The 11,891-nt window shown below is 41.3% G+C and overlaps 1 pseudogene; it reads right to left on the reverse strand.

Moving 5' to 3' along the window:
• Window positions 1–3,874: 3,874 nt before the first annotated feature.
• Window positions 3,875–3,992, reverse strand: LOC126208421 (5S ribosomal RNA; annotated as a pseudogene).
• Between the last annotated feature and the right edge of the window lie 7,899 nt (window positions 3,993–11,891).

The raw sequence follows: 11,891 nt of genomic DNA on the forward strand, positions 1-11,891 counted from the left end.
GGAGCAAATTAGTGTTTTCAAACTATCATGAGAAACTGTCTTCTGGTTGCTATGCCAGATTCGTTAAGGGTCCTTGGCTGGGATGATAGAGGAGGTCCTTGCCAACAGAAGTTGCGGCATGCGTAATAAGAGAGCATCTATCGGCCACAGTCAAAAGTGAACTTGAAACTTCCTGGCAGAGTTAAACTGTGTGCCGGACCGAGACTCGAATTCGGGACCTTTGACTTTCGCGGGCAAGTGCTCTACCAACTGAGCTACCCAGGCATGACTCACACCACGTCCTCACAGCTTTACTTCTGCCAGTACCTCGTCTCCTACCTTCCAAACTTTACAGAAGCACTCTTGCGAACCTTGCAGATCTAGCACTGCTGAAAGAAAGGATATTGCGGGGAAATGGTTTAGCCACAGCCTGGGGGATGTTTCCCGAATGAGATTTTCACTCTGCAGCGGAGTGTTCGCTGATATGAAACTTCCTGGCAGATTAAAACTGTGTGCATTCTCATTCTGGAAACATCCCCCAGGCTGTGGCTTAGCCATGTCTCCACCGGAGTGCTAGTTCTGCAAGATTCGCAGGAGAGCTTCTGTAAAGTTTGAAAGGTAGGAGACGAGGTACTGCTAGAAGTAAAGCTGTGAGGACGGGTCGTGAGTCGCTCAGCTGGTAGAGCACTTGCCCACAAAAGGCAAAGGTCCCGAGTTCAAGTCTCGGTCCGGCACACAGTTTTAATCTGCCAGGATGTTTCATATCAGCGTACACTCCGCTGCAGAGTGAAAATCTCATTCTAAAAGTGAACTTGTTAATGAACATTTCTATCTTGTTCAGGAAACTTACGAGAGTTTGGCTAAGTATGTCCGGGAGGTGCGTACTGTTGTTGCAGCCTTTGATTTGCAACTCCCTGAGCAGGAAACTGTTGCCACTATCCTGCAAGCCCTTAAGCCGGGAGTTCGGTCTAGAGTTTTATTTGCAGAGCGCCCAAGGACACCGTGATTTGGATGATCTTGTCACGCTTGTGGAAGCAGTTAAGGAAGCGGGTCAGTGACGAGCAGGAGCCAGGGCAGAGGTTTTGATGCATGTAGACTCGAATCCAGAGGTTGCCTCTTTTACTAAAAAACGCGCTTACAGAAACTGCTACCACTGCGGCCAGCCTAGCCATCTTGCCCGACAGTGCCGGGCTGATGTTAAACGTGCTCCGAACAGTTGACGTCAGAGGAGCAGACGATGGGGGTGTTTCCTCTGTCGTGCCTTTGATGTGTTGACCGTATCTTAGCATCTATCTCTTTCAGTATATAATTCTCTTCCGCATTAGCATCTTGCACCTTACTACCGTATCAGTATCTTCCTGCAAATATTCGTTATTCCTCATTACTGTAACAGGCGGTTCCCGTACTTTGTTATTACTGCCTCTGTGTTTATCAGAAATGTGTTCTACTGTTATGTTACAGACGAGTGTATCAACTGCTACCAAAGCCTCGTGCTGTACTGGTCTAGAAACCTTTTCAGTAGCACCTAATATTCTTAAACCACTTTCTTTCCATACTTGTATGCTCTAGTAGCAGTGGACTGGGGTAAGTTCCAGCACACCCGCTCGCCGCTGTATCTCTAAAATGATACAGAGCTTGTTTCGCCACAGACATAATGTAAATTTTAAGGCCATTATTTTAATAAGTTTTCATTTCTTTGGTGAGTGGTGTTGTGTAGCATTCTGTGATACCAAGCGAATTTTAAATCAGTAAACTGTCTGTCAGAAAATACGATAAGGTAAATTGTTAAATTGTTTGTGACACAAATTCTTGTTGTAGTTGTCTTGTTTAATCATAGATACTCTATAAAATATTTTGCATCGTTCTACTGTCACATAACCTTGTAAGAAAAATGTCCGAGTAATTACATGGTATCTAATTATAGGAACTGAAACTTAATTCTCAAGGAACTGCAACACATTTTCTTGCCTGTGTGATGTCCATTGTTGAAAGTATTGGCTCCAATAACTGTGACTATTAACTGCAAAGCTTGTTTGTAGTCTTTGAACATAGATATTTTCATAACCATATACGTGATTTTGGGCTTCCTATGTTTTTAACAATAGAATATGGGTCAGTGTGACAGTGTATTGAAGTTTTCCTTGACTGCAAAGTATACACTGCAGCACATGTTGGGGAAGTACATGATCATGATATTCTCTTGAGACTTTTTGTTGGTCTTAACGTTTTTTTTAATTAATTGTTGAAAGCCTAGAAGTAAAATTTTTTAATTGGTCTGATTGATTCTTTAAGCACAAAATGTTAAGTATTTAGGTCTCGAATGTTGTTCAACCATTTCTTCAGATTAGTCCTTCCCCTCCTATACTGCCTCAGGTAGTAGCTATGTATCAGTGTGGTTAATAAACTTTGCTTCAACGGTAAAGAGCACAAACTGGAAAAAACGTAGGCTCGTCTCTCAGTTGCTGAATGGTAAAACAACAAAACTCTTTACGACGTTTGAAATCATCGTCGTCGACTGCCTGATGTAGTGCCAGATGATAGGGATGGAAATTCTTTCGACGCAGGATGCGAATGACACTCGTCTAATTGATTCCATATTCCTTGGCAATATGTCCCGTACCACTTTACGGGTTCATTAGCGTCGTAGCCAGAACAGCTTTTTCGTGTTCTCTGTCAGTTGCAGTCTTCTTTCTTGTCCTCTTTTTTACGTTCATGCAGTCTGTCCATATTAGCGCCGTAATGAATCTTGCAACTGCCTGTCCTATCGGACACTGGCGATCCGGATAGATAGCCCTGCACTGTTTTTACGGCATTTATTTTACGTTCACCATATAAAAGTAGTACATCCAACTTCCCCTCATTGGTGTACACGTCTGCACAGAACCAACTCTGAAGCAGAAACGAGCGGCCTGCAGTTCAGACAAGTAAGCAGGCAAATGTGTTGACATTCTGATACAGCGTAGCACGAAAGCACTGAAAATTCCGATTTCGGTCTCCGTGCTCTCAAATTCTAGGACATTTCTCGAACTTTTTTGCGATAGGTTTCAGTGTCAACAGAAACAAACGCTATATCACTGAAATTGTCTTCTCAAGAGCTATCGAATGCAGTTCCTTTTTTAAAAAAAACTTACTTGCTTCAGTATATCCGTTGATACCAACGGTAAAAACATTTTAAAAAATACTTGCCCCTCAATGCTGTAAGATTTGCGGAAAGGTACGGCAGGTGTAAGGCCATTCTCCGCAAATGGAAACTCACTGATGACCCACAATGCGACTGTGGTGCAGAAGAACAAACAATCCCTCACCTGACCTTCGAATGTCTTGCGAGTAGGTTTGAAGAAGAATGGAGAGATCATGAATGCTACTCCACGTGCTGTTCAGAGGGTGATCTGCTTAGATGTGGACTTTTAATAGCTGCAGTAGCTGTCTCCATAATTTTTCGCATATTGTTGTTTACAATCAATCATTTAATAATATATTTGTAATTCGTTTATTATATTAATTAATAGTATGTGTGCAATTTTACTCTGTAGATGTCATATGCTAAATAAATAAATAAAAGCTGTTCACGAAAGAAAAAAGTGTTACATCTTTTACACACACACACACACACACACACACACACACACACACACACACACACTCTTATCAGCCAGAACATCATGATCACCGACATATCGATCTAAATCACTAATCACTCCGTCTTCAGGCCACGAGTGGCCTACTGGGACCATCCGACCGCCGTGTCATCCTCAGTGGATGATGCGGATAGGAGGGGCGTGGGGTCAGCACACCGCTCTCCCGGCCGTTATGATGGTATTCTCGATCGAAGCCGCTACTGTTCGGTCGAGTAGCTCCACAATTGGCATCAAGAGGCTGAGTGCACCCCGAAAAATGGCAACAGCGCATGGCGGTCTGGATGGTCACCCATCCAAGTGTCGACCACGCCCGACAGCGCTTAACTTCGGTGATCTCACGGGAACCGGTGTATCCACAGCGGCAAGGCCGTTGCCTTATCGATATAAACCCGTCCAGGAAATAGCAGGGTCACCTGGCGAGGAATGACTGCGTCAGACAAGTGCGGTGCGTGTGGCGTCAATGAGCGTGCTGTCCGTGTCTAGAATGGGGAAGGCGCGCGATCTATCTGAGTTTGACCGAAGGCACATTGTGATAGCCCAGAGGCTAGGCACGAACATTTCGGAAGCTGCACTACTTGAGGGTTCGAGGAGTGCTGTGCTGTCTTCAACACGTGGCGAAACCAAGGTGAAACCGCGTCCAGATGTCGGGGGTTGGCTGGTCACCCCTCATTATAGATGTTGAACATCGTAGACTGAGCAGACCGGTAAAACAGGACAGACGGCGAACTTTGGCAGAACTGACATCGACTTTAATGCTGGGCAGAGCACAACTGTGTCTGAACACACGGGGCACTGAACACTCATAACGATGGGCCTCCACAAACGACGACCCATGTGTGTGTCAAAGTTAACACCACGACATTAGCAACTACGACTGAAATAGACACGTGACTATCGGCACTGAACGTTGGCGCAGTGGCAGAGAGTTGCATGGTCTGAATCCCTTACAATCTTCATCATGCCGATGGGAGGGAGCGAATCCTTCGTCTTCCAGGGGAACAGCTCCTTGACATCTGTACTGCGGGACAGAGAGAAGCTGGCGGTGGCTCCATTATGCTCTGGGAAATTTTCGCGCAGGCATCGATGGGTCCAGAGGAGCTCGTGGAAGACACCGTGACGGCCAAGGAGTATCGTACAATGATTGCATAGCAGGTACACCCCTTCATGAATATCGTGATTCCCGACGGCAGTGACATTTTGCAACAAGATAATGTGCTGTGTCACAAGGCCAGCAGTGTGATGGAATTCTTTGAGGAACTCAAACCTTCAACTCGCCATATCTGAACGCGATTAAACACATCTGGGATTTGACTTAACGTGACGCCAAAGCTCGTCACCTCCATTGTCATAATTTACGGGAATTAGGTGACTTCTGATCGCAAATGTGCTGTGAGCTCCCTCCAGCGACCTACCAAGGCCTAATTGCTTCCATGCCACGACGAATTATCCTTGGGAAATGTGGTCATACTGCGTATTAGGTAGATGTGTGTGTGTGTGTGTGTGTGTGTACTAGTTCACACAATTTGTTTAAAAAATATTCATTTAAATTTTATATTTTTCTTATATTATTATTGACAGATCATGATCTTTATCTCACAATTTCACAGAAATTCTAAATACTGACATATTCGCCATGAGTGAAAAAAAAAGAAATGGGCAGAAGTGTTCTTTTCGGAGATTGGCTCAGAAGTGGTCACTCACAAGACTCAACTACCTCTTTTTCATGACTCAGTACTGTGAGGTGACAGGCCTTGGGGTCCGCAGCTCGTGGTCGTGCGGTAGCGTTCTCGCTTCCCGCGCCCGGGTTCGATTCCCGTCGGGGTCAGGGATTTTCTCTGCCTCGTGATGACTGGGTGTTGTGTGATGTCCATAGGTTAGTTAGGTTTAAGTAGTTCTAAGTTCTAGGGGACTTATGCCCATAGACGTTGAGTCCCATAGTGCTCAGAGCCATTTGACAGGCTTTGGGGGCCATACGTGAAGACCACACTTTCTGTAGTAAAAATCGCGGCAAAGTGGCAGTCGAGAATCTGACGTGTTTACATATAAGATGGGTGTGTGTCAGCCGTCTTGACAGCATCACACTCGTCCTAGTTTCGGCACTGACCGACAGGTGGCGGTACTTTAAAATGAGTACGGTCAGTTTGGCGTCCAGCCACGTGACGGGGAAACTCAACGGCCAGCACGCAGGTTCACGGGGGGCTCTTTCCGGGCCGCTTATAGCATAGAGCTAAAGTTAATGTACGATGTAGAAATAAATAAAAACTGATCCCAATGTCGCAATGAGCTTCTAGGCTCATTTTCAAGCAGAAAATCAGCCGGTTTTGCTCATATAAACGCGTCTCCAGTCGTCCTGGCAGTTTCTGAATTATAATAAATTGAATATTTTAATAACTTAGTAAGATTGTAATTTGGACATCTTCGAGACGCTTTCACAAAATTTTACGAAAGAGGTGTCAAATGAAAGGTCCGAATGAGTAGTATTAAGATATCTATGTAACTTTTTTTATATGTTTTAAAAATTAAAATGAGGAGCCAGAATACCGTTTTCGTGATTAAAAATGCAGAATTTTGATAAATAAAAAATAGGAACTATAAAGAGAGCGGCAGTACGGAAAAGTAGACATAAGGAATACAATAATAATATCAGTTATTTAAGCATTGGAAGTATTTTAAATAATGAAAAGTTCTATATGAAGGACACAAATTTTAATAATGTGACAATAAGATCCCGTTCAGAAATTCTTATGATGAATCTGCATTCAGCGGAAAATTTCTGTCTGAACAGAAGTGTTACATGCATTTTATTGTATCTATATTAAGTGTAAAAGTAAATTTTATGTGCAAACAAAATTGATTTGACTTTAGAGTGTTCAAACCGAGGGCTTTTAAGGGCGGCATTTTCTGTAGTAGGGGGCAGTCATTCAGTTGAACTGAAAGGGGTAGCACTGGCCAAAGTCCGTGCACGAATTGGAGTTAGAATATTTTCGTACCGCGAAGTCGTGTCGGACTTTAACTCTGAGCAACCGCTGTGGGACATAGTGATTTCAGCTTGCGGTTGGACTTCGGATTGTGTTTGGGTTATTAATTTTTTTCGAGAAGTATTCTTCGCTTGGAACTTTGTTCATCTTGGGGTTTCAACTATTTTAAAAGAAACATTAAGTGAATAATTACTGAACGATTGTGATTAATAGTTGAATGGCGCTGTTGAACTAACTTGGTAAATATCTGAGATCAAATCAAGAAGACTTAACAGTATTTCAGTCAAATCTGTCCTGAACAAGTTAAAATAAACTCTAGTTAGTTAAAACTGTGTGGTGTTCACTAAAAATTATACCTGCCTGCTATCATTTGTTTTTATAAACATGACATTAATTTAAAATTACTGGGGATAGTGCAGCGTATGTGGTTGGCACCCCTCAGACCTAACGTAGCCAATTTACTTCATAAGTCCAACCACATTTTACGGAACCCCACGGGGATGCATGATGTGTAGGTGCTTGGGTGATAATTTTTTTTTTCGTGCAGCAGCACGAGGGGCTCGAGCCATCTAATTTTACTAGATAACTGACTTTCAACTAAAATTATTCTGATCACCCCGTGCAACCAGTGTGCTTCTCCCGATCTCGCGCATAGAGAGAAACCGTAGCACGTCGCAAATGGGTTTTCTCGACCCAGCGAAGCTCACAAATGGGTATTTCTCGTCCGTAGTAGCTCGCAGTATTCACCATTCACTCACAAAAATAAGTAAAAGGGAGGTTCATTGCCTTTTTAATTCAAGTCACTAAACCTGTATTTTTATCTGAGGTGGTCCTATTTTGAAAAAAAATGGTTCAAATGGCTCTGAGCACTATGGGACTCAACTGCTGAGGTCATTAGTCCCCTAGAACTTAGAACTACCTATTTTGAAAGGATATATAAAGAGGAGTAATAATTTTGTGTTGTGTCCCTCGTAATTTTCAGATACAAAAGTTCTGAATATCATCTGCTATAAAAATTATAAATATTACAACAAAATCATAAGTATTTTCAATCAAGTAGAAAAATTTAAAGAATGAAGATTGATTCTTCTTACATTGTGATATCTTTTATTGAAAAAAAGCAATATAAAAATTATAACATCTATAATGGAAGTGTGTCTGTAGTCATCATTTACAGTCAGTATTACCATACAGGTTCCCACAAAGGAAAAATTATTCAGTATTGTTATTTATACATAAAATTTGACCCATTTTAGTCGATGTGAATCGCTTTCGCTTCTTAGTGCATAAATGTCCTGCTTTTGAAAATATTCGTTCACAGGCCACTGACATTGCGTGATACATAATATTTTTATAACCAGTTGATACAGCGCTGGCCACAGCAGTTTTCTTGTTTCCCACCAGTTTACGGGATTGCTGGTTCTAGGAAAACATCCCTTGATTAAACATTTGTCCAGTCGACAATTGCCACGCTTTGTGGGTCATGACTTGCTTGAAGCTGACTAATAGTTTCACTGAACTCCCAGATTGAAGGAGTCTCATGTGTCACGGTGGTAACTGGTTGAAAAATGAGCTCTGGTTTTTCTTTCTGAACAACCACTGCTTTCATTTCTGCAATAGCCTTCATGTAGCTGTCGCGAAATGTCTTATTGTTTGAAAATCCTTGCCTTTGAATCGGGGGTCCAATAACGTTGTCTGACTAATTAGTTCGTTGCTGGAGATAACCCCAAACCACTCTAATGACCCTTTAAGCAAATTATCAACCACTGGCTCTGTTTCTTGAGGATATTCTTTATTTTTACCTTTAAAAGATTTTAGTTGATGTTCTATTAATCTCGACAAGATTTTCATTTTTAAAAGTGAGACTGTTTTCTCTGGGGATACTTCTTTGGTTACCTCACCGAAAACTTTGAAAATCTGTAAAGCCTGTTGCATTATCTCCTAGTCTGTACCTTTTACGTTTAAGGTGATCGATTTACCCCCTAAAACAGCGAGGCAAGAAGTTGTAGGATATTTATTTAAAGTAAATTTTAGCAACATTTTGGAAGGAGAGTTCGGTCTGATTGGGACATCTTGTTCCAGTTTCAGTCAGTCTTTATTTAAATTTTCTTGTGTTTCATTAAGTTTGCTTAAAGCAAAGGGTCCTTCCTTAAGCAACAGAACACCTTGTCAATGATTTTCTGTATGGGCTTCTGAACTGTGTTTTGTGCATTCAGGTATAATGAACGTGCAATGCTTGGGATGTATGGAAGCATCAGAAGTATGGCAGTTAATTTCATATTTGAGGCATTTTCTGTTATTATGGAAGTGATTTTAAAATTGATATTTTATTTGGGATAACAGACTTTATCCAGTTTGAGGTGTTTTCTGCAGTGTGTCTGTCTTCGAATTGTGAGCACTCTTAAAGGTCATACCTTTGAGTGTATGACTTGAGTTCACTCTTCTCATCTATGAAGTGTGCACTGACTGCATAGAAACTAATGTTATTTACAGTCGCCCACTCATCAGACGAAAGGCAGACTGCCTTTGTGGTAGTCAAATCATTTTTAATGTTGTCAAATCACTCATGATGCCAACTGGGAATTAAAGAGTCTGACAAAAAAATTACTTATAGGTTGTAAATAAAACAAATTGAAGGTTAGGGCAGCATAACAGGAAGTTAATCAGGACTTGGTCCAGATCCTGACGACACTAATAGGCTGGATGCAGCTTGAGACTCAGTTTGCCTTACTGGCGGGATAGCTTCACTCGATTTGGAAGCAGACGTCCGTGAGGACGGTTCACGGGAAATGATTTCTCGAATTTCTGCATCGCATGATCGGCTTCCAGACCCGCATTGTTCTCGAGATACTGTAGTATGCTTCGATTTTAGATGTCTTGTCAAGTTTGATGGTGAGCCAGAAGGCGTGGCAATTACCTGCAGACAGTAGCGGCATTTTCCTTTTTCTTCTATTTTGGTAAAATGGTACCGAACATTGCACGTAATTCTTCTAGGCGAAGGCAATGTGGATGACATGTTGTGCAGCACTGGTAAAATTAAAATATTTACAATTAACATAGCCATTTTAAATTGTAAAAGCTTAAAGCGAGAACAAACGAACATGTAGCACATTCTATACTCAGAAGTTGTAGAGTAGGATTTAGAGCGTTTTGATCTGCGAAACCTTAACCCACAATAGCGAAGTTTGCATAATATACGAAAAAACCTGAAACAGTCATAGAGATTAAGAAACCCGCGAAGACAAGCCTAATAATGTGTGAGGGTTTCACTGCTGAAAGATAAAAATTTTGGATAACGTGATTGACATGGCCCCGCAGGCATTAGCTGGGAGAGATACCGGGGAAAACATCAGAAAACGCCCAAAGGCCAATGCTTTGAATACGTGGGAGTTGTGGGGGGTACAAGCAGGCATCGTTGCTCTAATTAAAGCCTTTTTTTGCCTTTAAAATTTTACAATTTTATTAACTTGATTTTAAAATAGTAAGTGAACATTCGTTGTCATGAACAACAAGATCCTTAATATAGTTTGTCAATGAAAGTTCCTGAAGTATTATTTTAGCAGACCAAACAACAGCTCTCAGAATCAATTAACAACGCTTAAAACTCAAAATGCCTTTCTAAGCAAAGGAAAAAAATACAAATTGCATAATGCAAGGTTAAATAACAGATTCTAACGCCACTTGGCAATGCCAAAATTTCCGTAGATATCACCTGTGATCTCTAAAAGGGATAAAATATTGCTCACAAAATTTTTAATTAAAGCAACTTAAATGCGATAAAATCTGGTTACTATCAGCGTACTCAAACCCCGTAGTCTCTAAGATGCTCACCGTATAACAAAATATTTTCTTTCCTTTTAAAAACTTTACAACAAAAACTTCCCTACATGTGATGCATACTACACCCAACGAATTATGACAGTTAAGCATAGACGTTATAATTAACGAGGTATGTAATCTTTTCCTTTCAAAATAAATAAAAAAACATACAAATCAACTCTTAATCTCAGTGGTTACGTCCTTTAAAAAAATATGCAATACCTATCTTTTGATATCGTCGTGGTCATGCGCTGTTGTGCGCCGTGCTCTCCTTCAGGATTACATGCCACACAGGAAAGATTTTCTACGATGTAGAGCACGTTAACAGGGCGCAACCAACTTACAGAAATTGCATATTGAGATTGTATGTCGATGTGGATGCGGTTCGTAAATCTTAAAACGGGCGAGGGAGATGATGCGGTACTACTGAACACTTGGACTGTACCGCACCGCACCAAAGAGCAGTACGGTGGGGTGGAGAAGAGACAAATCAATATGTTGCAAGGCAACATCAGCAACGCAGTAAAAAAATATTTGGGGCCTTAAAGTCTAGGGAGGGCCACACAAAACCATAGAAAGATGTCCCAAGCCAAATTATGAAAACAATGTCAGCGATTTCGCTGCGAAAAGTAGAACCGTAAAATACCATAAGAAGTGAAATGCAATTAACACGATTCATAAGCGTCCGACTGAAAAGCTCCGTTACTACAAACACTTAACAGTACCTCCAAAGTTCACTCGTGGACACTACCAGAGTGTCAATTACTCGTTATCACTGTAGATAACAGTTTAACACGCTGGGACCGACTTAGGTTTCTTAATAAGGCAAGCAATGATTCGGTCCTTCATTTGGTTCCACCTTCGATCCGAAACAGTCATTTACCATAAAACAGCTAAATAGATGACAATGCCGATATTAACGCTCTGCTCCCAAGCAGCGCTCTAACTGGAGACTGCAGTACCGAAGCAAAGCTAACACCACTCACAAGTCTGATATACGCGCTATCAACGTGCACCCTTTTAGAATTCTTATGTTCACCTCCGAGATCCCCTGTCATACCCACAGGACAGGACAGATAGTTTAATTTGTGTAAGGGGTCGAAATGAGTGGCTGTCAGTTGCACTCGAACATACTACTTTATTCATTAGACAAACATTACAAGAGTAAAGAAAACATTACAAACAGAGCAAGCCAAACATTAATTTTAGAACTTAATTCCCGGCTAAATGCGTCATTCAATCTCACACCTCAAGGGCAAAACAACTTTAATTTAAAACGGGCTGCAGACCAATCACTTAAGACTCAAAAACAAGAATTTGAATTTTAAAAGGCAGGAGGCCTCATCTTAAAACATTTCTCTAAATTAGGCTGAAGGCCCAAAAAATCTCAAGCCTTAATGGAAAAACGACTTTGATTTAAAATCGGCTAAAGGCCAATACCTTAAGACTCAAAACAGGAATTTGATTTTGAAAGGCA

This window comes from Schistocerca nitens, chromosome 1 (genome assembly GCF_023898315.1).
Source record: "Schistocerca nitens isolate TAMUIC-IGC-003100 chromosome 1, iqSchNite1.1, whole genome shotgun sequence".
Classification (NCBI taxonomy): domain Eukaryota; kingdom Metazoa; phylum Arthropoda; class Insecta; order Orthoptera; family Acrididae; genus Schistocerca; species Schistocerca nitens.